Below are 25,974 nucleotides of genomic sequence, written 5' to 3'. Positions count from 1 at the left end.
TGGGTTGGGGACTGGCCCTCCTTTAACCTCAGGTGACATCCAGTTTAGCAATGTCTGCTTAGCCACCCTCGCTCTGCTGCTGTAACACTGACTGCCTCTTCCTTCCTTCTTGTGTACGCTTGTTAAGATGCCCCAAATCTTCAAGACGTGGGGTAGGTGTTATGTAGGGTAAGGAACCAAAGAACTCTTAAAGAACCAGTGAAAAATGGCCATTTTCCAGAAATGCCTTATTTAGAGAGCACAGTATAAGATTTCTGAAATAAAAATCCGAGGACAAGTTTGCTTCTGAAAGAAAATTACAAGAGAAGTATGTATGAATCTCATTTTACCTGGATATAATGAGGCAAAGGTAATTCAGAAGATGAAATGTTTGGTTAAAGTTCTATCAAAAGGAGAATGTTAATTACAGAAGATTCAAAGGGAGGTAAATAAATTCTGAGGGAAGACTTCAGCACTCCCAGAAAGATTCCTCCTTCCAATGCAACAAAGCTTTATAAACAGAGAAACATTTTAAAAATGCAAAGAAGATTACTGTCCTACCTGTAGTGAAAATGCAAGATCAGATCTATCAAGGGAGAATGTGAAGGAAGGAATAATGTTTGTTAAATACCTGGCTATGTGCTCGGACTGTGCTGATGCTTTACTCACAACATCCCATCGGATGCATGCCAAGCCCGACACAGGTACTACTGTTGTCTTCATTTTACAGATGTGGAAATTTAGGTACAGTCATTAAATCATAGAGCTCCGATGTGAACCTCCAAAGCCTATAGGATTTAGAAACGGGGACCCAGGCCATAGCCTGACAGCCTTTTTCTGACTGTTTGCTTTAGGGACCTGCTATTCTAGCCCAAACCATCTGCTTGGGGAACCTGATCACATCTCTTCTCCAGAGGTTCTCTCCTGGCTGGAGTGCCCATCTCCTTCCTCTCTGCTCTTCTACTGCCTAGCATCCTCCATGCAGCTAGAGCCCAGAATGGCTTCTCCTTTCTTTGAAATCACAACCCGAAGGGAACCTGCCTTTCTTGGTATCTCCCCTGCACTCTAGGGGCTTACCACATGGCTATAGTGATGACATGATACCTCAGTCTACTGACCTCTGAGCAAGGTCTACTCAGGTCCAAAAATGGGATAACATTTCACAAGACTGGACAAGTGAGAAATGCAGGTCACTTCACATCTCATATCCAAGGGGATCAGGGGCTGAAGATGGGATCCTACCCCCATCCTCAACTCCACACACAACCTGTGCAAGGGCTAAGCTCGTGCAGCTTCCACACAGCTACTTGCCTGGGCTCACTTAGGAACAGCACAAGAGGTTTACACGCAGGGGGAGATGATAAACTACTAATCCCAGATACTGAAGGAACAGCCAGAGGAAATGAGAAAATCAGCCCAACTATACAAGCTAGCAAATGTTTTGTGGTTAATGGGAAACTATTCCAGTAGAGTGAATTGTAATTGCCCTTGACATGGGGTAGCTACTGTGTGAAGCTTGGGCCATTCATTGCCATTGACCTCATACCAGGTCACTCCACTTCCAGTTCTCACCTGCAGAAAGGACCTCAGGCAGTGCCAAAGCAACTCAACCTTCTTTGTCCCATGGTAAATTTTCAGGAAAATCCTGTGTGTCTGACTCTGACTAATACTACTATTAATAAAAAGACTTTCCTGTACATGAAAGAGATTGGCCAGACTATTGGGCAATTCAAAAAGCATTTGCTAGTCCCGCCCAATGGCTCTTATCATCAGGCCAACTTCATTTGGGAGTCCCCTAAACTCTCCTGCATCCTTTTTTTTTCTTTTTTTTAAATTTAGGCCATTTCCTTTTAATTAAATTCACAACAATTAAAATGTACACCCCCTAAGGGGTACTGTCATGTGCAGAATTTACTTTTTTCATATTTTAATTTTTTGTGAAAGATATACACAAAAAAGGAAAAAGCAATAATTTTGAAAGTACATTTTAACTAGTGCAGAAGAGATTTCAAACTTTGAAATCTCCTGCATCTTTTCTTTTGTTTGTTTCCTCTTTAGGATTCAGCTCCAAACTCTACCAACGCTGGTGCTATGGTCACTTTTTCTCTCTTGCTAGTAATGACTTGGGAGTGAGTAGCAAGTAGGTGTTCCTATAATATGCTCCAAAGATATTATACATTTTAGATCTTTGTACTACAAATAAACAAATGGTTCTTTCTTTTGTTTTCTAGTGAGAACGTGGGGCAGAGGTGAAGATAAGGTAAGCGTCTACTTGAGAGTAAACCCAATGCTACAAGCACCATCTCTCCAAATGTAGCATGGCTAGCCTACCTTTATTTTTCCCCTACTCAAATGTTAAATTATTGATTCTCATTTATTCTCATAGCTTGGGCACAGTTGTATTAATTTGGTATCAAATACTTATGCTACATTAAATGCTGTCAGTGATGGGGACGGTTCTGCTTCCTTGTTCCTGCATTCAGGAAAGGGACCTCCTGATGCCAGAGTGTGATCTGTTTAGTAAAGGAGAGAAGGTTTCACCCCTGGTTCTATGCACACCCTGGGGCAGGCAGTCTGCCTGTGTTTTTAATAGCATATGGCAGAGAAGGAAGCTGCTATGCTCTAATACCTCTGCCCCTTCCTCCCATCCTTTCTGGTTTGCTTTTCATGTGGGTCATTTGAGGCATACTCCACCGGCAAAAGGCAAAAGGCTGACACCTGGCTGGACCAGAGTCCTGAGGTTCCTGCCAATGGCGTCCTGGAGTCCCACATGCTGGCTTTAAGAGGATGAAGCCCAGGGCTGGACTTCTGAAGCCACAATTCAATGACTGCATAATAGATGCCCCGGTCGTAGGACCTGGAAGAAAGGCCCTTATTGATAATTCCGGAGGAGTTCTCAACTGGCAGCATTTATGTTCCTTTAATAAGCATTTGGCTGCATCTGGGGCAATTTTGGTTGTCGCCGTGACTTTGGGCATGCAGTAGGCAGGGCAGGGGTACTGAACTTCCTGCATTGTGCATTTCAGTCTCACAACCAAGAATTGTCCCCAAATGCCACGAACCCTATTGTGAAATACCACTAATCTCATATACTTGTTTTACAGTTTGGGAAAGTGAAGTCTGAGAAGTTTGGCGACTTGCTCAAGGTCACAAAGCTCCTTTCACTACAACTAAGAAAACTACCACAGCAAATCTACCCAAAGTTTGGGAAAAAAATATCAAGAGATCATCTCAATGTTTCAGTTTGATTCCTACTGTCATAGTCTGAGGCCAACAGATTATAGAAATGCCTTTAAAACCTGTAAAGGAGCTCACTGAATGCTGAAGAAAACCCCCTGAAGCATGAGAAATTCTTCTTAATTGTATGTTTTCAATATTCTTCTGGTTTTGGCTAAACTTTGCAGCTGAAGGTCTGTCTTCCTTAGCTCAAATAGTGGCCTTTCCAGGTTTGTGCACACCCAACTGAAAGGCTAACTACTTCCAAACCTCAGTTGCCCCAGCTGCATGCTTGCCTCAGGATCTCTTGGTCTCACCACTATTTGGAGTTAGGATCTTAACTGTTTTCCCACTGTCACGAAGAGAGGTCCCTGGAAATGGGTTTAGGAAGGGCCTCGCATTCCTCTTTATTTGCTTGATGCCCCCACATGCTGTTCTGTGAAACTGGACCACCAAAGAACTAATTCCTCAGGACCAACTCAGCCTGAAAGCTGATAGGCTAGTTGATGGTTTGCAAGATCAGAGGTTCTAGTCAAAGGAAAAGAAACCCTCTGGGAACAGAGGGTGTTTGCTCAGAGATATCCAGAGATTTTATGCAAGCCTTCAGTAAACCTTCCACTGCCTCCTGAGAGCAGCAAGAATATTAGCTGCCAGCAAGGATCACCGTGGCCTGCTCTGGACTCCAAAATCCTTGTACGTTCTTGCCAGGAAAGGGTAAATGGCTGGGCCTTGGTTCCTGTTTTGGCACCCACGTCTGCTTGGAGATCTGGGACTTGCATCTCTTGTACTTCCCTTGTAGTTTCTCTGAGGATCCAGGACAGTTGTTGCTGCAATAGGGCATTCCATAAACGTGCCGCAGTGCTCACCACGCATTGGAAAGCAAATTTGTGTGGTTTTCTCATCAGTTTAATCTCAGTAATGATGAGAAACTTCCCTCAGGCTCCAGCCCTGCCCTGCCCTGCCCTACTCTCCCTGCTGATGTCGGCAGCTGGGGCCCCTTCCTGGCGAAGGCAGAGATTTCTTGATGGGAGAGAATGGAAGCCCACAGCTTCAGCCCCTGGTCCTGCTGGCCCTGGAGGCAGGGTAGCTGTCGGCAGGCAGTAGGGAAAGTGGGAACCTCACTAAGGGCTAAGGGTAGGGAAAGGGTCATCGACACTGGCAGGAGTGTGGGCTCAGTTCTCCAATCCTCTGGCAGGCTGGGCTGCTTTAGGAATAAGACAGCTTGCCCAGGGAAGGCAGTGGTGCCAGTAGCTGGTTATAAAATCACCAGAGGTATTTTTACAGTTTTATCAAAACATATGTTCCCATGCCCCACTGCCTGTCCCAGACCTTAGTTTCTGATTTGTGGTGTCTCCTAACACTATTTTTCCCTTCAAGGCTGCCATTTTTCCACCTGCATAAAAATGTTGGGTGAAGTGAGGGGGAGGGATCTGGTACAGTGCAAAATTAATCCCATCCCCCTGCAGCCACCCTTGAGGGCTGAGGGACACTCATTTCTTCTGCGAGTTGGTGTGGACAGGGTCAGTCTCAGCCTCCAGACCACTCCCACGCCCCAGTCTACTATTCTCCTCTGAGTCTCTGGGAACACTGCCCATCTCTGTTCGACATTCGGGTTGCCAGGTTGGCATATAATTTATTCAACAGAAGAGACCCATCAGATGTCTAATGCAGCCTTGCTTCCTTAACTCTTCAGAGAGACAACATTTCAGACACTCAGAAGGAAACTGTGAACACTGGGCGAGAAGAACCGGTGGAGGCCAACTGTTGCTGCAGTGCTTGCACTGCCTTGAGAAGGAGAAAATATTCCCCTCCAGCCAGCAGTCCTGACTGACAGCTTCAAGACTTTGAAGAATAGCTGATCAGATCTGGAAGAGAAGTCACTGGTGGGCTCTCCACTAACATTTCTGAATTTGCAGAATGCAGCTGGCGATGCATGCACTGGGGGAGGAGGCGGCCAGGCTGGTAGTGGGTGTGCCCAGAGGATGGAGCCAGGACAATTAATCAAGTGCCTTTTCTCTAGGATTTTCATTGGCCTCAGATGACAAATGGGGCAGGGACACCGAGGAGGGCACTATTTTGGTTTCCAGCTGGGAACGTGCACTCAGTTTTCCTTAATACCCACAGCACCCAAAAGGCTTTGCTGTAATACACTTTAATGCATGAAACACCCATAAATCATCCTTCAAACTGTTACAACTTCCAACCTGGAACAACTTGGAAAAACCAGCCTAGCAAGCAAGCTCTTTTTTAATCCCTCAAGTCACAAGAGAAGAGAAAGTTCGAGTAGAAAACACCTTCCATAAGAATTGCAGAGATTTTGTTAAAGAAGGAAAGTCGTAATCAAACGGAGCTAAGCAGCTTGTTTACATTGGCTCAGAGATGCAGCTCCCTGACCCCTGAGTCCTTTCTTTCCCTCTTCTGGATCCTCGCGGCCCAGACCCAAGACGCCGCCCCACCGCTCCATGCCAGCTTCTTCACACACCTGGCAGCAGACAGCCGGGAGTGAGGCGTATGACCTAAGTGGGACGGCAGAGCCTTGCCGACCTTAACCTGGGCAACACCAGCGCAGGTCTGCGGAGATCTCTAGCGCGCCGGACCCCACTCATGGAGTTCTGTGTCAACACCCCGCGCCCTCGCTCGGGACCCTAGTCGGCCTGCGACGCGCGGAGGAGCCCTAGGACCTCTGCTCCATTCCCGGCAGCAGAGCTGACGCGCTGGGTCCCGCTCGCCCCCTCACCTGGAAGCAGCGTGGCACTTTCCAGACTTGGCGCGCACCCCGACCCGCGCGCGCTCCGCACTCTCTCTCCGAGGAGCAGACCACCACTCCTCCCGCCCCGGCGCGCTTGCAGCCCGCGCGCATCCTCTCCCTTCCACACGTATTCACTCTCCCTCACTTGCGCGCTGTCCCCTTCTAGCCCTCGAACCTGTCCCTGGCACGGCCCAGTGGCTTCTGCACGCTCCAGGGGTGCCTTCCGGATTTCGGGCCAAGCGGGGACTGGGACCTCTGCGGACCAGAGAGCACGCTGTTCCCCGGACCCGCCCGCCGAGGGTCCCGCGCCCCCGCACCCACTCGGGACACTCCTCCGGGTCTGCACCTCACCCGGGACAGCCTCGGAGGTACCCGGAGATCTCACCCGACCAGGAGCCATGCATACCCTCCCGAATCGCCCAGCCACCCCAAACCGCACCCCGAGCCCGCGCTGCGCCCCTCTCCCGGCTCGGCTCGGGGCAGCTTGACTCACCGCTGTGCTCCCCTCAGGCTCCCAGCGCTCTCTGCTGTGTCGGAGCGCCGAGCTGCTCTTTCAATTCTTAGCCCCTCCTCCCTGGGTCCTGAGTCACACCCGCTCCAAATCCTGGCCCCCTCCCTCCCCACCCCCCACCCCCCAGCCCCGCACCTGCTCTGGCTGGGCAGAGGCACCCCGCGGCAGGGGTCTTGGGGGCTGGAGATCGATCGCCCCCAGCAGGGCCGGCGGGACCCAGAGAGCGAAGGGTCCAAACCAACAAAGGTCAAAGGGAAACGCTCGGGACGGGGGTCAGAGGAGCCTGGTGCGCCAGGCAGGGACAGCGTTTTTGTGCGACACAAGGTAGGGGTGCAGGCCCGGGACGCGAATGGGCCGACAGACTGGGACTGGGCGAGGTTGCCCGGTGCTCACCTCACCTCCCTGCCCTCCCCCCACTACGGCGCGTTGCCTGCCTCCAGCGTCTCCGGGATCTGCTCTTGCTGCCCTCGCCCCAGGAATGGGCTGCACCCTAAGTAGTCCGAGCACTCTTCATCCGTGACACCTCTGGTCACCCTGGACAGGCGAGCAGCCAGGGGAGCTGCAGGTGCAGGTGCCTGGGTTCCTCTGCCCTGAGGGAGGACGGCAGCTCCGAGAGCAGGAACCAGCTAGAAGACCCAGCCCCAGCCAGTAGGGAAGGAATAAGAGGCAAAGAGCTTCAGAGTCAGGACCTAGGCCCTAGACCTTGATTGACAGCCCTGGATTCTGTGGGCTTCAGGGAGGACCCTGACCCCTCTGAAATCTGTAGGCAAATCTCTATGTTCATGTGAGGTCTGTACATTTTACTGGGAAAAGGGCCCCCAGCTTTCATCAGTTTTGCAAGATGTGCGGCCCCAAACTGGCCTAGATAGAGTCTTCTGCCCCACCGCATGCCCTAGCGGAAACCTCTGTTACCCCACTTGCAGGATCCTAAATGAGATGGTATCTCCCGGCCTGCCCTTTACTATTTCTGAGTTCCCTGAATTCACATCCTACCAGGGGAGTTTCCGTGGCTGATGCCTGTCTTTCTGCCCCACCTGTTCTCAACATCCAAGTTAAAGCTAGTGATGGAGAAAGACCCCTAAAGTCAAGTTTTCACCAAACGTGCATGATTAGTAGTAACTGTTCTAGAAAGCCATGACACCACAATTCAGCTGAAGACCACCCTCAGGGCGTGGGAACTTAGCCAGGCACAGGGGCTCCTGTTATGAATTCGAGGGTGGTCCTTAACTTGCAGTGGACAGCATTTGAGTGAGGTGGGGACCTGCCTGGGTGCTTCCAACCCCCTTAATACATACAGATTCGAGATCTGTACTTCTGTTTTCACTTTTAAGTCCATGCATATTAGGCATGCTCTGAGAAGGATGAAAAGGAAGAAAGCCCTAGAATTAAGAGTCAGCTTTAGTTTGGGTGTGACCCCCCTTATTTCCCCGCAAAAGCTTGTCCACTTGTGATTTGTTCAAATACTGGCTAGTGGATCAACATACTTTGGAGGCAAGGGCAAGAGGCCAGGGAACACCGTAAATGGCCCTGTCTGCAGAAGTAGCATCACAATCAGATTGCTCCATTAGAAAATTTATCATGGTCAATTAAACAAAGAAATTTCCAGGCAATAGAACAAATTTGTTCATCAATCATATCAAGTATAAACTTGTTTGAAAGCATCCGCCTTAAGCTTTACATAATAGCTGTCCAAGAATTTAGAGATGAAGTTGAAAATTTTAGAATAACAAAGAATTTGGGGTTGAATACAGAGCTTTTTGCATGTGTCTTTGTGGCATCACCCAGAAGGACAAAAGAATTTGGGGCACTTGTGGTTCTTTTTCATGTGGTGTGTAAGAGGGAAATTCAAAATGATGTGAGCAGAATCTAAGTCTCAGTGTCCCAGCCCCCAAATTGTTGCTCATATTCTTATGGCACACATTGGTTTAGTAAGAGCTCCTTTCCATCCTGAGTAGCATTGTTTCAGTCCCTGAACTTTAAGGTCTTGAGTAAATAAGGACACGTAAAGAACAAACAATAACTCCAAAGATTATTGGGGGCCTACTATGTGCCAGATCTGTGCTATGAGACAGATATAGGGTATGGGGGGAGGTGCTTGATTATTAGACCTTGGCCACATTTATCACAGTCTCCCCAGATGTTAGCACAAGGCCTAGCACATAGTAGGTGTTCAATAAATGTTTGTCGAAGCATTTATCTGGGAATAGTCGGAGTCATTTGTGGCTGTCAGACAACACTGGATCTGTTTTCAGCAGGTTCCAGATCAGGCTGGCCTTGGCACAGAGATTATAGCCAGGTGTCTCTTCTCTGGCCTTTTCAGCTTTCATGAAAAGCCCATATGAAATGCCCTTCTCTTGGGTCATCGTGACAAGGACTTTAAGGCCTGGGCTAGCTGCATTTATAGGAATAAAAAAAAAAAGAGAGAACTGAGAGGGCAACGACCAGAAGGAATGGTACAGACAAGTAGAGGAAAAGAACGTTTTTCTGTACTAGATTTTCTCGAAAGAGCTTTTATCCAGGGTATCAAAATAACCAGCAGCTGATGGATTTGCTGACTTGGAGCTCAGATTGTGGCGTATACAGTAATTGTTGTTATTTCTGAGGATTCAGAAGACTGAAGCCATTGAGTGCCTCGTCAACAGCAGCCTCAGCCCAGCATAAAGCTCTTGCCTATTGCTTTGTTGCAGAAGGCCAGGACAAAGTGCACATGCTATTTAAAACACCAAGAGGCTCAGCAGTGATTTGCCAGCAAGGATGAAATCTTTGGATCTGCTTGCTCTATGTGTGAAACACAGAAATATCTTCCCAATTGCTGGAGGAAGTGGTAGCTCATTTCAAAGTCCCCCCTCCACCATCACCACCACCACTCCCCTGCCTTCTAATCAGAGTGAAGAAAAAAACTTCAGAAGAGGAAATATTTCATAATGTTTAGCGCGATGACATGGTTACAGGATCACAGAGATGACCAAATCCAGCTACCTCATTTATGGACGACGAGACAAGGACTCAGCCAAGTACCAGAACCTGGGTCTCTTCACCTCTGAGGCCCATCCCTGTCTACTCCTGGGATCTGCTCCCAGCATTTGCCTGTCTCTCTCTCTCTGATAGCTTGTTTCTCCATCTTTGCAGGTTCCTTCCCTTTTACTTGCAAACATTCATTTGGCTTTTCTCTCTTTAAGAAAGTGCTGGCCCAACCACTGGATTTCTCAACTTCCTTTCACCACCAAATTCCTCAGGAAAGTGATCTACACCCACCGTTTCTTTGGCTCCCCTTAAACTTCCTGCAATCTGGTTTCCATCTTCTCCCCCCTCCCCTTCCCTTCTCCCTGCCTTAACTGACATTGTCTTCTTAAAGGTCACAGTTGCAGTAACACCACCACCACCAATATAATAACAGCAGCGTTTATTGAGTGCTTCCCTCATTGCAGGCACTGGGCAAGACATTTTAAAGGCTCTGTCAGTAGGAAGGAAGATGAAGCTTGAAGAGGTGAGTCACTTATCCAGGTCTTGTGGCTGGTCAAATGGCATAGTAGAGATTTGAACCCAGGCCTATGAGGCGGAAGCTCTTGCTGTTAAACACCAGGTCTCCTGCTTAGTTTACCCAAATTTAGTTGACATTGCCAGTCACCTACCTCCTTGCTGAGTTCTCTGCAGCCTTGGGCTCTGCTGATGACCTTCTATCAAACACTTTCCTCTGAAGACGTCTAACTGTACTTACCGTCTACCTCTCTGATTTCTCCTTCTGCCCTGTGAACTCATGTGCCTCCCAAGCCTGTACCCTGTTCCAGGAACCCCCTCCTAATTGCATGATTCCAGCCCATGGCCTCAGCCCTGATCTCTCATCCACACTCAAGTCACTGACATTTTTGAGCATCCATTATGTGCATTATGTGCTACCTAGGTTCTTGTTTCAGGCTACCTGGACAAGCACTAGGCAAGATCTGTGTTTCTATCTCACCTCTGACTCTCAGCTCCCTCCATCCAAAATCCTTGGCCCCTTTCTTGAGCAGTAGCCCCACTGATCCCATTAAGGAAACCGAGGTCAGCGAAACTGCTTGGGTTGAGGACAGTTCAGCTCTTCTCCAGCAGGGGCACTGCAGCCTAGGAAAGATACCAGCTTGAAACAGGGAGAATTTAGCCCAGTTATCCTGTCTATCCTCAGAGGCTGAGTGTGACCTTGGGAGAAAGACCTATTCTTTTTGAGTCATCATAACTATAAACAGAAATATTTATAGAGCAACTGCTGGGTGCTGGTCCTGTTTTAGGTGCAGGAGATTCGGCAAGTAAATAGAACAATCTCTGGCATGGAAGTTACCTTCTGGTAATTTGTTTCCCTCTTTTAATAAGTATTTACTGAATGTACAGTATATGCCAGGCCTATAAAAGGAAAATCGTGGTTTTGGTGAGCTTGATTTGGGTAGGAGGGTGAGACAGCTAAAGAAACAAACAATGAAGAGTCAAGTCAGCCATCTGGGGATTGGACTCTATCCATTGCTCTCCTGACCCGAATGGCTGCGAGCCTCCAACTTCTCAGAGGGCCTCCAACTCCCCACAGTGACCACGACTACAGCCCAGATCAGATCTTCATTGGCTCTGTCTTCAAAGAGACATTTCCTTGTCCTCTCACTAGGGCAAGTCTTCAATGTTCCTTATGAGCCAATGTCCAAGGTAAGTGTGCCTCTGTGGCCCTGATGATGCTCCCATGTTTTCTGAAAGTCAGGGTCTTCCTGTCGGGGCTTCCCCAGAGGTGCTTCTGGGGCAGAACCCTCTCTGCTAATGACTATGTCCCTTTCAGAGCATTGCAGCCATGTTGACAATTATGGCTCTGTGGTGCTTAAGCGGAGAGGAGCCTTATCCTTTCTGTGTTAGTGCAGTATGGAGGAGTCTGGGGTAGGTGGACTCTGCCTCATGGATGGCTCTCTGTTACTTCAGTGTTCAGGTCCGTGCGTTCACTAAAATCCGATTGTGGGGAAGGATCTACATTAGATATAGGGAATCACAGATCAAGAAGAAATGTTTCCTGCAACACTGTTCATTGGAGGAGCAGATACATAAACTGGTAAGAAACATGCCTGGGACGATATGGAAGCTCAGAGGATGAAGAATATAACTAACTTGGAGCTTCAGGGATTCTTCATTATTGTCCTATTGCACTTAGCATAAATTCCATATTCGTTAAGGTGGCTTATAAGACCCTTTGTCATCTGGCCCTTCATGCCCCTTCACCTTTCTCTTTTGCTTTGTCCCCTTTTTTTGTCCTTATCTCCAGCCTTGGAGAATTTTTTTCAGTACATTAAACCAGATGTGCTGGAGCCAGTAGGTCCTATATGCTATTTCCAATGCCTTAAAAACTATCCCCACTTCTTCCACCTCCTTCTTCATCTGGCCCATTCCACTTCCTTTGAGACTCTCTGTTAGAGTCTTAGATGACACTTTTAGTGGATGCTTCTCTGCTCCTTCACATAAAGACTAGATACTCTTTTTAGATACTTCTATAACACTTTATATTCCCAAAGCAAATGTTTAATAAACTTTTTTAAAAAGAGCTTTGAAGGTTGAGTAAGAGCCGTAGGAAAAATGCTGGGAAGGAAGTCACATGAGATAAAGGGAACAGCTCGAATTAAGGCATTCAAATATGAGATAGCATAGTGCACGCCAGAAGCTGCAGCCGGTTCAGTATTAATAGAACATTAAGTGGCAGCAGATGAAGATGGAGCAGTCACAGGTGAGGTCAAGGAGGGCCTGGATTACAAAGGGTAGGGCTGGATGCAAGAAGCTCACTTGGCATCCATAGTCACAGTCCAGGTGAAAAGTGATGCTGGTGGTCTGGGTTGGACAATGGGAGTTGTCGCAGGCTGAGAAACAAAACATACTCTTAATCATAATCCCGTTCTTGTGGGTGCAAGCTTATTGCAAGCAGAACATTTTGAAGCTTTTTTTTTTTAAGTTAAAGTGTGGCCAACTGAATCAGGATGGGTCTTAATCCTGTTACTGGAGGCTTTGTAAAGAGAAAGCCATGGAGAGGAGCTGGAAGCCGAAGTTAAAGGAACCTGGAAGAGGAAGGAGAGGACATCGGCGTGTGACAAGAAAGCCAAGAAACTCAAAGATGGGGCAGCCACAGTGCTCAGCAGGCAGAGTTCTCGCCTGCCATGCCAGAGACTCAGGTTCGGTTCTGATACCTGCCCATGTGGAAAAAAAAAAAAGGGAACTCAAAAATTGTTGGCTAGCCAGAATGCTACTGACCCTGGGAGGAAGTAAGCCTTTTAAAAGCCAATGCCTTGATTTGGATCTCTGGCCTCTGAACCTATGAGCCAATGCATTTCCGTTTAAGCCTGCCCATTGTGTAGCATTCGTCATAGCAGTCTATAAACTAAGACAGGACTTAACTATGGAGAAGAGACATATTAAAAATAAATTTAGGGGATAAGTTTTCCAGGATGTGGGGAATAATTGCATGGTGGGGGCTGGGGTGGGGTGGGGAGGGATGAGGAAGAAGGGGTTCCTGGATTGCCCTGGATTCCTGATTGGCCTGGTCAGGGAAGTGATGGTACTACTAGGGAAATGACACATCTGAAGGTAGGACCAGGGTGGTAGACTGGGAAGCAGAGTTTAGGATTTGGCAGGGCTTCCCCATCAATTTCAAACTCTCTCCTGTATATAACCTGTTGTCTGAGGTGCTAAGGCATTCGTGGGGTATCTTCCAGAACCCTGAAACCAGGAAAATAGGCCACGTGTTCCAGTGCTCTCAGATTCCCTCTTACTTGTCTATTTGTTTCTACAATACACTCTCTCCGCCTTGAGATGCAGGCCCAAGAGTCAGGAGCAGGAGGGTCCTGAACAACAATTGCTTGGCCCATCACTTCTGCTCTCCTTCTCATTCTCATCTCTGGGGCTAAGGTGAGTGCTTCTTTCCTTCTCCTCTTCTCATGCCAGAACTACTGTTATAGCACGTCCTGAGCTTTCTCTACTGCATGGCTTACAGTAAAACTCCAGGATCAAGACCTCTGGCCCTTCATGTTTTAATGGGACCCTAAGGAATTCAGAGAACCCTTTCTTCTCTTGAGAATTCCTGGCTTTCAAAAGTTTGTCTTGCTATGGATTCAGAATTCCTTTTCTGGATGTAGAGAGCTGAATACTAACTCTCTTTTTTTTTTCCATTCCAGAGGCAACAATCTCAAAGGTCCCCGATGAGAACCACATGGCTATGGTCTATGATAGAATGAGGGGAGGTCATATACTGGGAAATACAAAATAGAATACGTATATATGAATATACACATATGTATACATACATATATATATGCATACATATATTTGTTACACTTCTACAATAGTCAATAGTCTGCTGTCTCTGCTAAACTAGAAAATTCTTAGAACTTTAAAATTCTAGTAGCTACATAATAACTGGAGTATAGTAGGTTCTCAATAAATGAAAATTATATGAATGAAAAATTGAGACTCAGAGAAGTTTAAGTAACTGGCCTGAGATATACAACTAGCAAGCAACTAACCTAGTTTCTTGGTCTACCTAAGCCCATGCTCCTCTGATTTGTACCTAATTGACCATTTGGGAGAATTCTTTTAAAACTTTTTATTTTGAAAAACTTTCAAACTTTCAGGACAGCCTTTTTTTTTTTTCTTTTTTCTTTTTAAAACAAACCCCATAGAGAAAACTCCAACATATCCCTAGCCTGGGATATTCAGATTCATCAATTTTAACATATTGCCACATTTGCCCTATTGTTCTATCTATCCATCTATCAATTTGTCTATCAATCTTTTTTTTAACATTTGAGTGAAGGCTGTAAACATCATGCTTTTTGAGCACTTAATACCACCATGTACATTTCCTAAGAACAGGATGTTCCCTTGTGTAACCATGCTAATCAAGTGTAGTTATCAAGTGCAAGATATTTAATGTAAACGTAGAACTTAGTGCCTCTAATCCAACTATTTTGTATGTCATAGTTGTGCCCTTTTGAACTTTTCTCCTCCCTTGTTAGATCTCATCCAAAAGTGACATATTGTCATTGTCACTTTAGTCCTTTTTTTTTTAAGTTGTGGAAACATATATACAACATAAACTTTCTCATCTCAACGACTTCCAAGCACACCATTCAGTGGGATTAATCACGTTCACTGTGTTGTGGTTCCCTTACCACCACCTTCCATTGCTGAAACTTTCCCATCTTCCCAAACATAAACCATACACCCATTGAGCATTAGCTCTTCTTTCCCTCTGGCCTCTGCCCCTGGCAAGCTGTACTCTAATTTCTGTCTCGATGAGCTTGCATATTCTCAGATATTTTCTTTATAGTAGCCATGGGGCTTCAATTTAACATCCTAAATCTGTAGCAATTTTGTTTGCTTTGGTACCAACTCAACTTCAATAGCCTACACAAGCTATGTTCCTATACCCTTCCATTGCCCCATCTTTATGTAACTCTTATAACAAATTACACGTTCATGTATTATGAGTCCGCAACCACTGATTTATCATTACCTTTTATGGTTTTGCATTTTAGAACCTATGGAAGCAAAAAGTGGAGTTACAAACCAAAAATAACAATAGTGCTGGCATTTATATTTAGTGGTTAGCCTGACCGGAGATCTTTATTTTTACTATGGCTTTTGTCTATTGCCTAGTATCCTTTCCTTTCAACAGGCAGAATTCTCTTCAGCTTCTTTTGTACAGAAAAATTTTTAAAGGACCCAGTTTTAGGTCTCTCGATTCACTTTTTTGTCACTCTGCTGACTAATTTAATTCCACTCTCATCAGCCCCACTCAGTCCTGGGCCGTATTTCTTGTTAAATAAGCAGCAGTTGGAGACCCGCCTGGCATTCCTGAGGCCTTTTTCAGGTAGGGAGGTGGGCCTGTCTCATTGGGGAATTTCAGGCTGAGCTGCCATGACACACATTTCCCCTGCTGAGGTCGCCTTAGTGAAATAGTGTTGGTGCAGTCAGGATGAAACTGGCTTCAATCCATTGGCTCTACCTGGGGCATCTGCATTTCAGTGGGTGACAGAGTTGAACCCAAAGACAGAGAGCTGATTAGTAAATCAAATGAAGGAGATATCTGGGGGAACACAGTATGTATTGCAGGCCCTGAAATCATTTTACTTAAGTTTTAAGGTGTTCACAAACAAATTGTACACATTTCCATGGATAATGTTTTCTCTCATGTCTGGGCCTTTGCACATGCTCTTCCCTCTTCCTGGAACATTTTCCCTACTCTTTGCTCCCTTCTCTAGGCTGGCTATTTTGAGACCTCTGTGCAGATGGGACTTCCTTTGGCAACGTGCCCTGACTGCCCAAACCTGGGTCAGGTTTCCTCTTCTTTGGCCCCACCATCCCCTCTGGGTGGACCTCCACAGCAGCCACACGCTATAACAAGGACCTGTCTGCTTACGTGCCCCCTCGGAGCCACCCACACACACACACACATAAGCCACTCCTTAGAGTGCAGGGGCCATTGCACCCCTGGCACCAAACGCCATGCCTGGAACTCAATAGGAGCTTCATTCGTATTTGTTAGTTAGCAGAATGTTTACGTGCATGGGCTTCAATGGGTGTAACTAAAACATGCATAATCTCACTTACTTTTTTAACTAATTACCTTTCCCCAAGGGAAGTTGTATTCAAAAACAGCCCAGGCTTAAGAACCAGAAAGACTGGGCTCCTAACTCCATTCTGTCACATACTGAGCTGAACACCTGCTAATTGAAAGTGTACCTGCTGTAGGGTATAAAAAGGGTCAGTATCATGGGTGCTCAACCCAGCCTTGTGGGGGCAGCCCTTCTTCCACTGCACCCCCATATGCACACTCCCTACCATGAGCTGAGCAAGATGGATGCAACTAGACCTGGGTGAACCAAGGAGGTTTGAATGACCATCACAAGTTTAGAGAAAAAGGAGCTGCCAGATGCTTGAGAACAACAGAAGATAAGGATTCAGGCCAGAATTATTTTTCTCCCAGTATCCAGCTCTTGGAATGTCCTCAGGCTATCTTTTCTCCCTCATTCTGCAAGCCTGCAGGGCTTATTTTTTTTCTGGGATAGAAATTCATTTATCGGCATTCTAATTTTAAAAGTTCTCCATGTGCAGAGATGACTTTGATCTTCAGCAGGAATTTATTTCTTCCTATTAGCATCACATTATACAGACTCTGACAGATTAATCACAGCTATTGTTGTACTGTTTATTCTACACTCTGTATAATTTTGCTTTCAAAATGTTATTTTAATTAAGAAGGAAGTGCATTCAGGGAAGGCGTTCTCCTGACAGACAGGCTGCTCAGGCCCTACCAAGCAGGTGTATGGCTCATGCTGCCTACAGAGTCCATGTCTCGGGCAATGGGTTTGAGTCCCATTGACAGGGAGGAAGGAAGTCCTGGGGTTTTATGTGATGGGAGGACTGTGAAAAACTTGGTTGAAGCCAAGTTGCATATATTTTTCCAAGAAGTAGTCTCTTTCAGATGAGCATGCCTTTGCTCCATGTGGGGTTTGATTGAAGACTATTTAGCCATGGAGATTGGACCTGCAGCCTACAGGGTTCCTTATCCACCCAGGGCTTCAGTCCAGCCTGACTCAGTCGCTTACTATGTTTGTGACCTTGGGCAAGTTGCATAGCCTCTCTGAGCATCAGAGTCTTCAGAGGAGGAAGAGTCCTGTTAGGGTTGTACCTGGACGTATTGAAGGGGTTTAGATAAGACGATGTGTGCAAAGTACTTCGTAATGTTTCTTGGCCCATAGCGAGTGCTCACTAGAGAGGTCATGATTTGATCCTCCAGAGGCCTTTTGCTTCTGCCCAGATAAGGCCAGGGGTGACGAGAGAGGAGCCCCGGGAGGGAGAGAGGCAGAGTTCACCAACTTGACAGTTTTTTGCAGAGGGCCCACCCTGGCTTGGCTAGAATAACCACTTTGAAGCCACAGAATCCAGAAACACATTTCGACTTCACCATTTTACCCTCAAGTTCTGGACCGGGAGCCAGATACCAAAGTTGGTTGGAGTGACACGTTTACTTCTTAAAAAATAAAAATAAGTTTGCGGTGAGGGAAAAAATGCTTGCACAAGGGGCCCAAGAAGAAAAGCTCCTATGTGTGACATAGGCGAAGAGTAGGTTTCAAGTCTGCATCTGATGTGCGCTTTGGAGCAGGTGGATCCCAGTGGTAGGTGTTTTGTCAATGCTGATTTCATACTGTCAGACATGACTGGGGTCATGAAATGCTGTCGAGCCCTCCTTAACCTTGCTTGGAAATGAGGCTCTTTCTAATCGCAGAAGAAACAGCATCAGTGGAAGGACCCTGTCCTAGCAATAGATCCTAGTCATAGGGCCCCTGACCAAAAAGCTCCAGAAATGGGGAAGGGAGAAAACAAAACAAAACATCTAAAACACCTGGTAAAACCACCATTCCCACTTAGATTGTATAGTAAGTCCCATCAAAATAAATCTCAAGAAATAACCACAAGTCTTTCGTTGCATTGGAATTTTGTCTTTTCAAATATTGAGGCCCCATGGGGGGCCGCGGTGGCTCAGCGGGCAAGAGTGCTTGCCTGCCGTGCCGGAGGACCCCGGTTCGATTCCCGGCCCCAGCCCATGTAAAAAACAAACAAACAAACAAAATATAATAAAACAAGAAAATGTTTAAAAATGTTTCCCTTTCTTCCTCCCTTCCTTCCTTCCATCCTTCCTTCCTTCTCTGTCTTTCCTTCCCTTCCTCCCTCTCTCAAAAAAAAAAAAAAAAAAAAATATTGAGGCCCCAGAGATGGGGTGTTTGGGCTCTTTCAATTTCTACATCGACAGGACTGAGTTTGGTAGCTGGCAAAATGTGTCTTCAAAAGTAGTTGCTAAATTGAATTGGATAAAGTTATTACGAGAAATGGGCCATCACTTGGGGTCTTTTTGTTGTAGAGAAATTTTTGTTGTAATGGGACTTAAACTCTGTTCTTTAATAACAGCTGGGATCTGTTAGAGTGGAATAAAGGTATATTTGGGGATAAAAACTGAAGGCAGAACATATGGCATTGTCATTAATGGAATTTAGAATGCAGTTAATATATGAACTAGGCCATTTGTCCGGGATCAATGCACAATGTCATATTGTTCCAAGTGCAGCTGTAGCAGTTTCCAAACTCCTTGCACATGTGCAGGGAAAGACAAAATTGGTTTGCATTGGAAGAAAGAGAGGTTTACTCAGGACATCAAGTGCAGTGCTTGCAGATCTCTCAACAGAATGAGACACAGATGATGCCTTTTTATGGGGATATTTCTTTTCCAATGAAAACAAAATCATTGGAAACACCCTGTCTTAGTTAACATTTTTATAGGTGTTGATAAACTTTTTGGCACTTCTAGGTAATACAGATCTTCGTTTAAACTTCAGAAAGGAAAGTTAATGTGATTTCCTTTTATTTTACCTATTTTTCAAATGCTGAGCCCTCCTGAACATTATATGCTTTTCCTGTGGCTGCCGATGGCTCTGGGGTTTGCTGTTTGGCTTCTAAGTCTGTGAATCTCTTTTGCAGTATTTTTCTCTTCTGGTTATTCTTTGCCTTCTTTTAAAAGAGGAAACTCAAGTCTGAATCTCCTTGTTGCCCCTCACCACACTGCCAGTCTTGGGAAATTTCTTGCTGCTGCTGACCTAAAAAGGTGATTTGGCTTCCTTAGACTCCAGAATAAGTCTAAGACAAGAGCCACTAAAAATGGGCATTGTTCACGCTTTGCAAAAGTCAGAGAGGGGTTCCAATGTTAATGGTTTCAAAGGGCTGTTTTAGAAGGTACAACTTATAATAAAAATCTAATAAAAATTATAGCCGGACATTTGCAGATTTCAAGTGTGACATAGAAATGCATAATACAAACGGTTTTAGTTGGTGTGCTAGGATACAGTGTGCCAGGATACGGAGAGGCGTGTTGGCACTGTCTGTTTTTAGCTGTGCCCTACCCATAGGGAGCAGCTCAAAGAATGCTTTGCGAGAAGAATGGCACAAAGCTGGCAGGGCAGAAAAACACCAAACAAGAGAAAGGAAGAAGGGACTTGAATGTGCCCTGTGCTTTGTAAGTGTCAAACGCCCAAAAAAAGCTGAGCAGGATGGATTCTTTTCAGTTCCTTTAAATCATTTTTCTTCTTGGATTTGGTTTTTGCATCAGGACCGGTGAAGACAAGGTTAGTGTCAAGGAAAGGTTTGGAATCTTAAAGGTGTAGTCTCTCCGAGCCCTCCTCAGGGCTGGATGACACAAAATAGTGAAGGAGGTAATCCTCCTTTTCATTTTCTTCCTGTCTCCTCCCTGCATTCTCTCCAAGGTCTGTGCACAGCCAGGAGCCCTTCCTGTGCAGGTTGCCTGCACATGGGCCGGAGAGAGCACTGCCCTGGGAGTCAGAAGTCCTCCGCTGTAGAGCTCAGTGCTACTGTAATTTTCTACGTGACCTTGGGCAAGATCATTTACCCCTCTGGACCTTGGTTTCTTCCAACGAAACAAGAAGCATGCCTGGCCTACTGGTTTCAAGGGTTTGCAAGTTACTCAAAAAATTGGTTTACATTAATGCGACTTCTACAGTGGGTATTTTTATTTCAAAATAAGCTGCCTAAAAAAAAGGGCAATGCTTATCCAAGAGGAATGACTGACTCCTTGATGGTGAAATTTCAGGCACTTTGCCTGTCAAATGAGAAACAGCGTTCTGATTTTGAACCCCGCGCGCGCGCGTGTGTGTGTGTGTGTGTGTGTGTGGTTGGGGTGGGGATCGTGTGGTTGGAGGGTTTGAGAGTTCTATCATCCTTCCAGTTGCCGTACTAAAGACCTTGGGGTCACTTTGGATCCCTTCCTTTTTCACCCAATATCCAATTTATTAGCAAAGCCTAATAACTTTATATATCTGGAGTCTAAATCATTTTCATTATCTCCATTCTTACTGATGATCCAAGTCTCTAAATTAGATTATAACAATACTCTCTGAACTCTATTCTCTACTTCCATCTTTACCTCCTTTCAATCTACTCTGAGCACAAGCTGTAATCAGAATGATCCTGCTAAACCCCTCTTCCCCAAAGCCTCTCTGGACACTTGTATCAGTCAGTTTTAGTTTGATTATGCTGAGGTAACAAATGACACCAAAATCTCAGTGGCTTAACCCAACAAAGTTTGTTTCTTGCTCAAACTCCACATCCAGTGGAGGACAGTAGAAGGGCCCTGCTCATCACGGGCACTCAGGGGGCAGGCCTGAAGAAGGCTCCCATAAACACTGGAACAGAAGGAAAGGGATGGTGCAACTTTCTTGATGGTTCTTTAAGTTTCTGCCTGCATGTGACTGTGTCATCACTGCTCTCATGTCATTGGCTAAGCAAGTCACATGACCACACACAGCTTCCAGGGCTACGAGGAAGGGCAATCCTGTTTTGTGGCCAGAAAAGGGAAGACTGGAAATATTTGCCCAAAGCGTAATGGCGACCACAGTGTCCCATCACACTCGGAAGTCCTTATCATGCCCTCCGAAGGCCTGCATGATCTAACATCCCAATCCATTGCCTCTTTGACCTCATCTCATTCTACTTCCCCTCTCCTTCCACTCCAACTACTTAAACCTCCAGGCAGACTCTCCTCAGAGCCTTTGCACTTGCAGTTTCCTCTCCTTCAAATATTCTCCCCTGAGATATTTTCATAGCTCACTTCCTCACCTTTATTTATTTTTACTGAACTTAATGCCTTCTAATATAACATATAACTGACATGTATTGTGTTGCAGAGGGTAGTCATTTCGCCCACAAGGCTCCATATTACTTAATTTCAAATCCGCAATTTTCACATCCTAGCTGGTGACCTTGGGGGAGCTACTTACAACCATTGTGCCTTGGGTTTTTTCTTTGTAAAATGAGGATAATAATCACACCCACTTCATAGGATGATGGTGAAGATTAAAAGTGTAAAGTGCTTGGAACAGGGACTGGCAAACAGGAATAACATTTGCTATTCTCATTTATTGTCTGATTCCCTGTATTAGGATATACACTTCATAAGGCAGTGCTTTTTGTCCTTTTCCCATCACTGACCCCCAGAGCAATGCCTGGCACACAATAGATACAGCATAAACGGTTGTTGCATGAACACGTGAATGGCTACTTGACTGACTAGCATGTTCAGTAAGCTGAACAGCACTCACTCTCTTCCCCCAAGATTTCCAGGCCTTAGTATGTCAGGGTCTGCAGAGCTCCCCCAGCTGGGTTGCATGACACTTGGACATTCTCAGCATCCCCGAAGCATCTGCTTTCATCCCCACTGGGAATTTTTTTTGATTTTAGGAGCTTTATTGTGAAGCTATGTGCAGGTGGGCTGGTGCCTAAGATGGCGACAGCGCTGAGCAGGGGAAGGGATACAGCTTATATAAGATGATTGGTGGGAAGTAGGGAAAGAGAGGCTGTGGGTTTTCTTTGTCTAGGTTGGGAGCAGGAAATTGGCAGTTTTTCATTGGAGAGATTTAGAATTTAAACACCGCCATAGTTATGCAGGGTTGCAGCTGCTGGAGGGTGGATGCGGGGTAAGGGGAGCTTATTGCAAGATTCCAGCTGCCGGGGAGGAACAAGAGTGAAGGAGAGGTTTGGATTTCCTATTTGGCGAGGGTGTGTTTCTTGGTTTTCTTTCTCTTGGGAACAATGAAATTATCTAAAATTGAGAATGTTGATGGACTGTGGACTTTGAGCCTTCTACATGATGCCCGATGAATGCAGGTGGCTGAAGGATGCATTGATGGAGAAGTAAATTGGCGAATGATGGTGTACACTTATGAATGAAGGTTGTGCTGCTACAAAAAGGAACAAAGTCGTGAGGCATGTGAATGAACATGTGAGACATTTGGTGAGGCAAAATAAGCCAGAAACCAAAGAACAACAATAGTATGGTCACCTTTAGAAAATGCTTATAAGAAAACAATGGCCTAGATTGTAAGCTTTTAGAGCAGACACATCAAGTTCAGAATGGTGATTATTATTTCTGGATTTTGAGAGGCTGTTTTATATATATGTAACCTGATATTTAGAGATAAGAACAAAGTTGAACAGGTTGGGGTTAAAGTAACTCAGAACATAGGTAAGGTAAGGAAGACAGTCTATATATTTTAGAACCACACATACTCTTTGAGACCATGGAAGAAAGGTTTATTTGATCTGGGACTGAAATTTTCTGTAGTGCATAATCTAACTCAACCTATCTGCATAGCTCATTTGGACAATTGAAAGACAGGGAGCACAGAATAAGAAAGATCTCCTTTAATCATGCATAGATTATTGTAATGCCTAGATACATCCTAGAGTATTTTAAGCAGATAATCAAAAAGTATTGGCAAAATCCCCTGGCAGGAGGTGGGGAGGAAGAATATGGAACTATTAAACCTTACCATCAGGGAATCCCCTGATACTGTGTCAAACTTTAGGGACACCCAAATCAATAGGCCACACCCTTAATCATGAGGCTTACTCTTTTGAAGCTTATGTAGGCCTACAGGCATGCCTAAGAGTTATTTCTGGAGGACCTCTTTTGTTTCTCAGATGTGGCCTCAGTCTTACTCTTGCGAAGCTTATGTAGGTTGCATAGGAGCTTAGACTACCTATAGGCATGCCTAAGAGTTACTTCTAGAAGACCTCTGTTGTTGCTCAGATGTGGCCTCAGTCTCTCTAAGCTCAATCCTGTAAGTGAAATCATTGCCCTCCCCCCTATGTGGGACATGACATCCAAGGGTGAAAGTCTCCCTGGCAACGTGGGAGAGGACTCCCAGGGATGAATGCAGACCTAGCACCATGGAATCAACAATTACATCCTGATCAAAAGAGGGGAAAGAAGTGTAATTAATAAGAGTTCAAATAGAGCTGGAGGCTACTCTGGAGGTTGCTCTTACTCAAGCTTCAAGTAGACCTTGCTACCTATCATAACCTACCAACCCCCGACCAGGACCATTCCAGCCAATCCTAAAGAATACCCAGGGCAATACATAAGGTTCCACAATGGGTTCCATGTGCTAGAGTGACTTTCCAGAAACCTACAACCTCCAGATGGGTCCCTGGTCCAGATAAGTCCTGACAGCTAGCACAGCCTCTTCAGAGCATCAGATAATTGCATCTCCTTAACCCATATACCCTTCCAATATCAGAAATTTAGAATGGCCATAGCCCAATCACCCCTAAAGAGAGGTATGGTAAGATCAAAGGCGATGGTGGAGTTATACATAGAAGATAGGACTTAACAAATGAATATGAATGCTGAATCATTAAATTGATATCTATTTTAGTCTCCAGTATTTTAGAGCAGCTAGAAGTAAAAACCTAAAATTGTGGAATTGTAACCCATGTCAAACTCTGAAATATGTTCTACAACTAATTGTGGTGCTATGCTTTGAAATTTATAGCTTTTCTGTATATATGTTATTTTTCACAAAAAAAGCCGATGGTGATGATAAAAAAATATTTAAGCCCTCTAGCCTCCTATATTCTGGAGCAGCTAGAAGGTAAAATGTGAGAAGATCATATGGTAGCCCATGACAAGCTCTGGGATCTGTCCTGTTACCGCCTGTTGAAGAGTGTTTTGAAAACTATACCTTTTTTATTTCTTCTATACAATAAAAAAAGTTAAAAAAAATAGATTACAGCTTCATGGAGGATAAGAGAGCATCAGTTGGTGTAAGCTTGGTGGGTTTCCTGGAAATCAAGGGTGGGAGAAGCTTCTTGGAATATTTGCTATGGGTCGGTCACATCACAGAAGATGGGGTCTGCCTAACATTCTCGCCTTTTCCTTTTGATTTTCTTGGGATGCTGAAGGCAAAGGCTTGTTTTCTGTATTTGCTTCTGGCTGGTGGGGGGCATAGAGCTGTCCCAATGTTTCATCACAGGCCTGTAGCTGGTACAGATGTCTTTCCCAGAGGAGTAGTATGCCATTGACAGCCTGATTCATTGTCGTTTGGATGGTTCTGCGAATGAAGCTGGTTAAGAGTTTTAAGTGACAGGACCCCAAAATGAGAACTCTGCTCTACCTGCTTCAAAGCTGAAGACGGGCATTGTCATTAAGGGGCAAAGATAGGATGTGACGAAACTGGTTGCTGTTCTTGGAGAGCCTGCTGGAATTTTCCAGATGAAATGATGTGTGATGTGTGGTGTAGGCTCATTGTATCAGGAAGCCTCCTGATGCGCTTTGAATCTGATGGATTCCAGAGTACAGTGGAAACCTGAACCTGGTATGTAATGGTGAATACTTATTGGTGAGTCAGCCAGGGTGTGGCTTTGACTATACACTCTGCTTCCACGGTGCCAGGTGTGCCTGCTCCTGTTGGAAATTGGCCCCTTGCCATTGTCACGATTTGCCTATCCATAGTCTATCTCCTACGGAGCTCTGAAGGCCCAGCAGCCATCACTGGGTCAGGCACACAGTAGGTGCTCTATAAAGGTTTGTTCGAATATGACCATATGGATTCAGAAACCCAACAGAGTAGAAGTTAAACTGTGCAGAACTATGCAGATGCTCTCCAACATATTGGAAGAAATTTTCATCCCTGAAAGTGTGGGAAATAGCAAAGAGAGCTATCAGAGTCTAATTTTTTTCTTTGTAATTGGACAAATTAATTTAACAGCAAAACTTGAAATGTCTTAATAAGGAGCATCTGGATTCCTGGGATATTGTAGAGCTTTCAGCTCAGCATATCAGATCTCTACAGGTAGGTCAGCTGCCTGAGGGAACTCAGAGGGAAACCAACAATTTCCTGACCTTTCCCATCCAGGGTACACTAGAGCTTGCTGTGGTGGGACTGGCTTAAGATTACAAAGCAAAGTGCAGATATTGAGAGAACATTTCTGGCAGTGAGGACACGTGAGGGTGTTTCATGTTTTCAAATGCATTACAGATGGCAGCCTTTGAGGTAGATAGTGGTGAAGGGAGCTCAGGGAGAGTATCAGGTACCCTAACTCTTGATTCTGTTTGCCAGGCTTGGATTCTCTGCAAGCCATGGGGGAATTTTCTCCTGTTTGTAGCTGCTCTGAACCTTCCAGCCCCAAGTGTAAAAGGCGAGCAGGAGGGGGGCACTTCATGATTGACGGGAGATAAGAAGGGAAAGTCCTGTGGCGTCTTTCTTTTTATCCTTGGAACCCTGGCTTCAACATTTTCTGCCTGGAAAAATGCTGGCTGACTTGTTTTCTCATAATTCCTACATTGCTTGCTAAGCACAACCTGCACCCCAGGTGCCTGTTCTGGACCCCCTGTCTCTTACTGGGAAAACCGAAAGGGCTATCTTTTGTGACTTAGTCGAGGCTTAGCTTTAGGAACAATTGTGAAGCAGATTAAAGTTACATGTCCTCAAATGTTCTGCCCTCCTCTCAAAACTCTTGTTGACTCAGGCAAGATCACTTTTCTTATAAGCCTCAGTTTCCTCACTGACAAAGCGAGGTTGACAATAGTATGTATTCCATAAAGTTGCTCTGAGGGTGAAATGATATAGTTCCCATAATGAAAGTTCAATATTCCTGAGATCATCAGCACCGCCTCTCAGGG

General features: G+C 45.4%; 1 protein-coding gene across 1 annotated transcript in view; it reads right to left on the bottom strand.

Moving 5' to 3' along the window:
* NGF (nerve growth factor) overlaps positions 1–6,488 on the bottom strand; it is a 56,290-nt gene extending 49,802 nt beyond the window's left edge. Inside the window, exon 1 of the mRNA XM_077119790.1 lies at positions 6,438–6,488. The gene's annotated coding sequence lies outside the window, so the exon portion shown is untranslated. The remainder of the gene's footprint in view (positions 1–6,437) is intronic.
* Positions 6,489–25,974: the final 19,486 nt, after the last annotated feature.

The sequence above is a fragment of the Tamandua tetradactyla genome, chromosome 11 (genome assembly GCF_023851605.1).
Source record: "Tamandua tetradactyla isolate mTamTet1 chromosome 11, mTamTet1.pri, whole genome shotgun sequence".
In the NCBI taxonomy this organism is placed as follows: domain Eukaryota; kingdom Metazoa; phylum Chordata; class Mammalia; order Pilosa; family Myrmecophagidae; genus Tamandua; species Tamandua tetradactyla.
The sequence above is the reverse complement of the archived record's forward strand: the minus strand, read 5'-3'. Positions and strand labels throughout refer to the sequence as shown.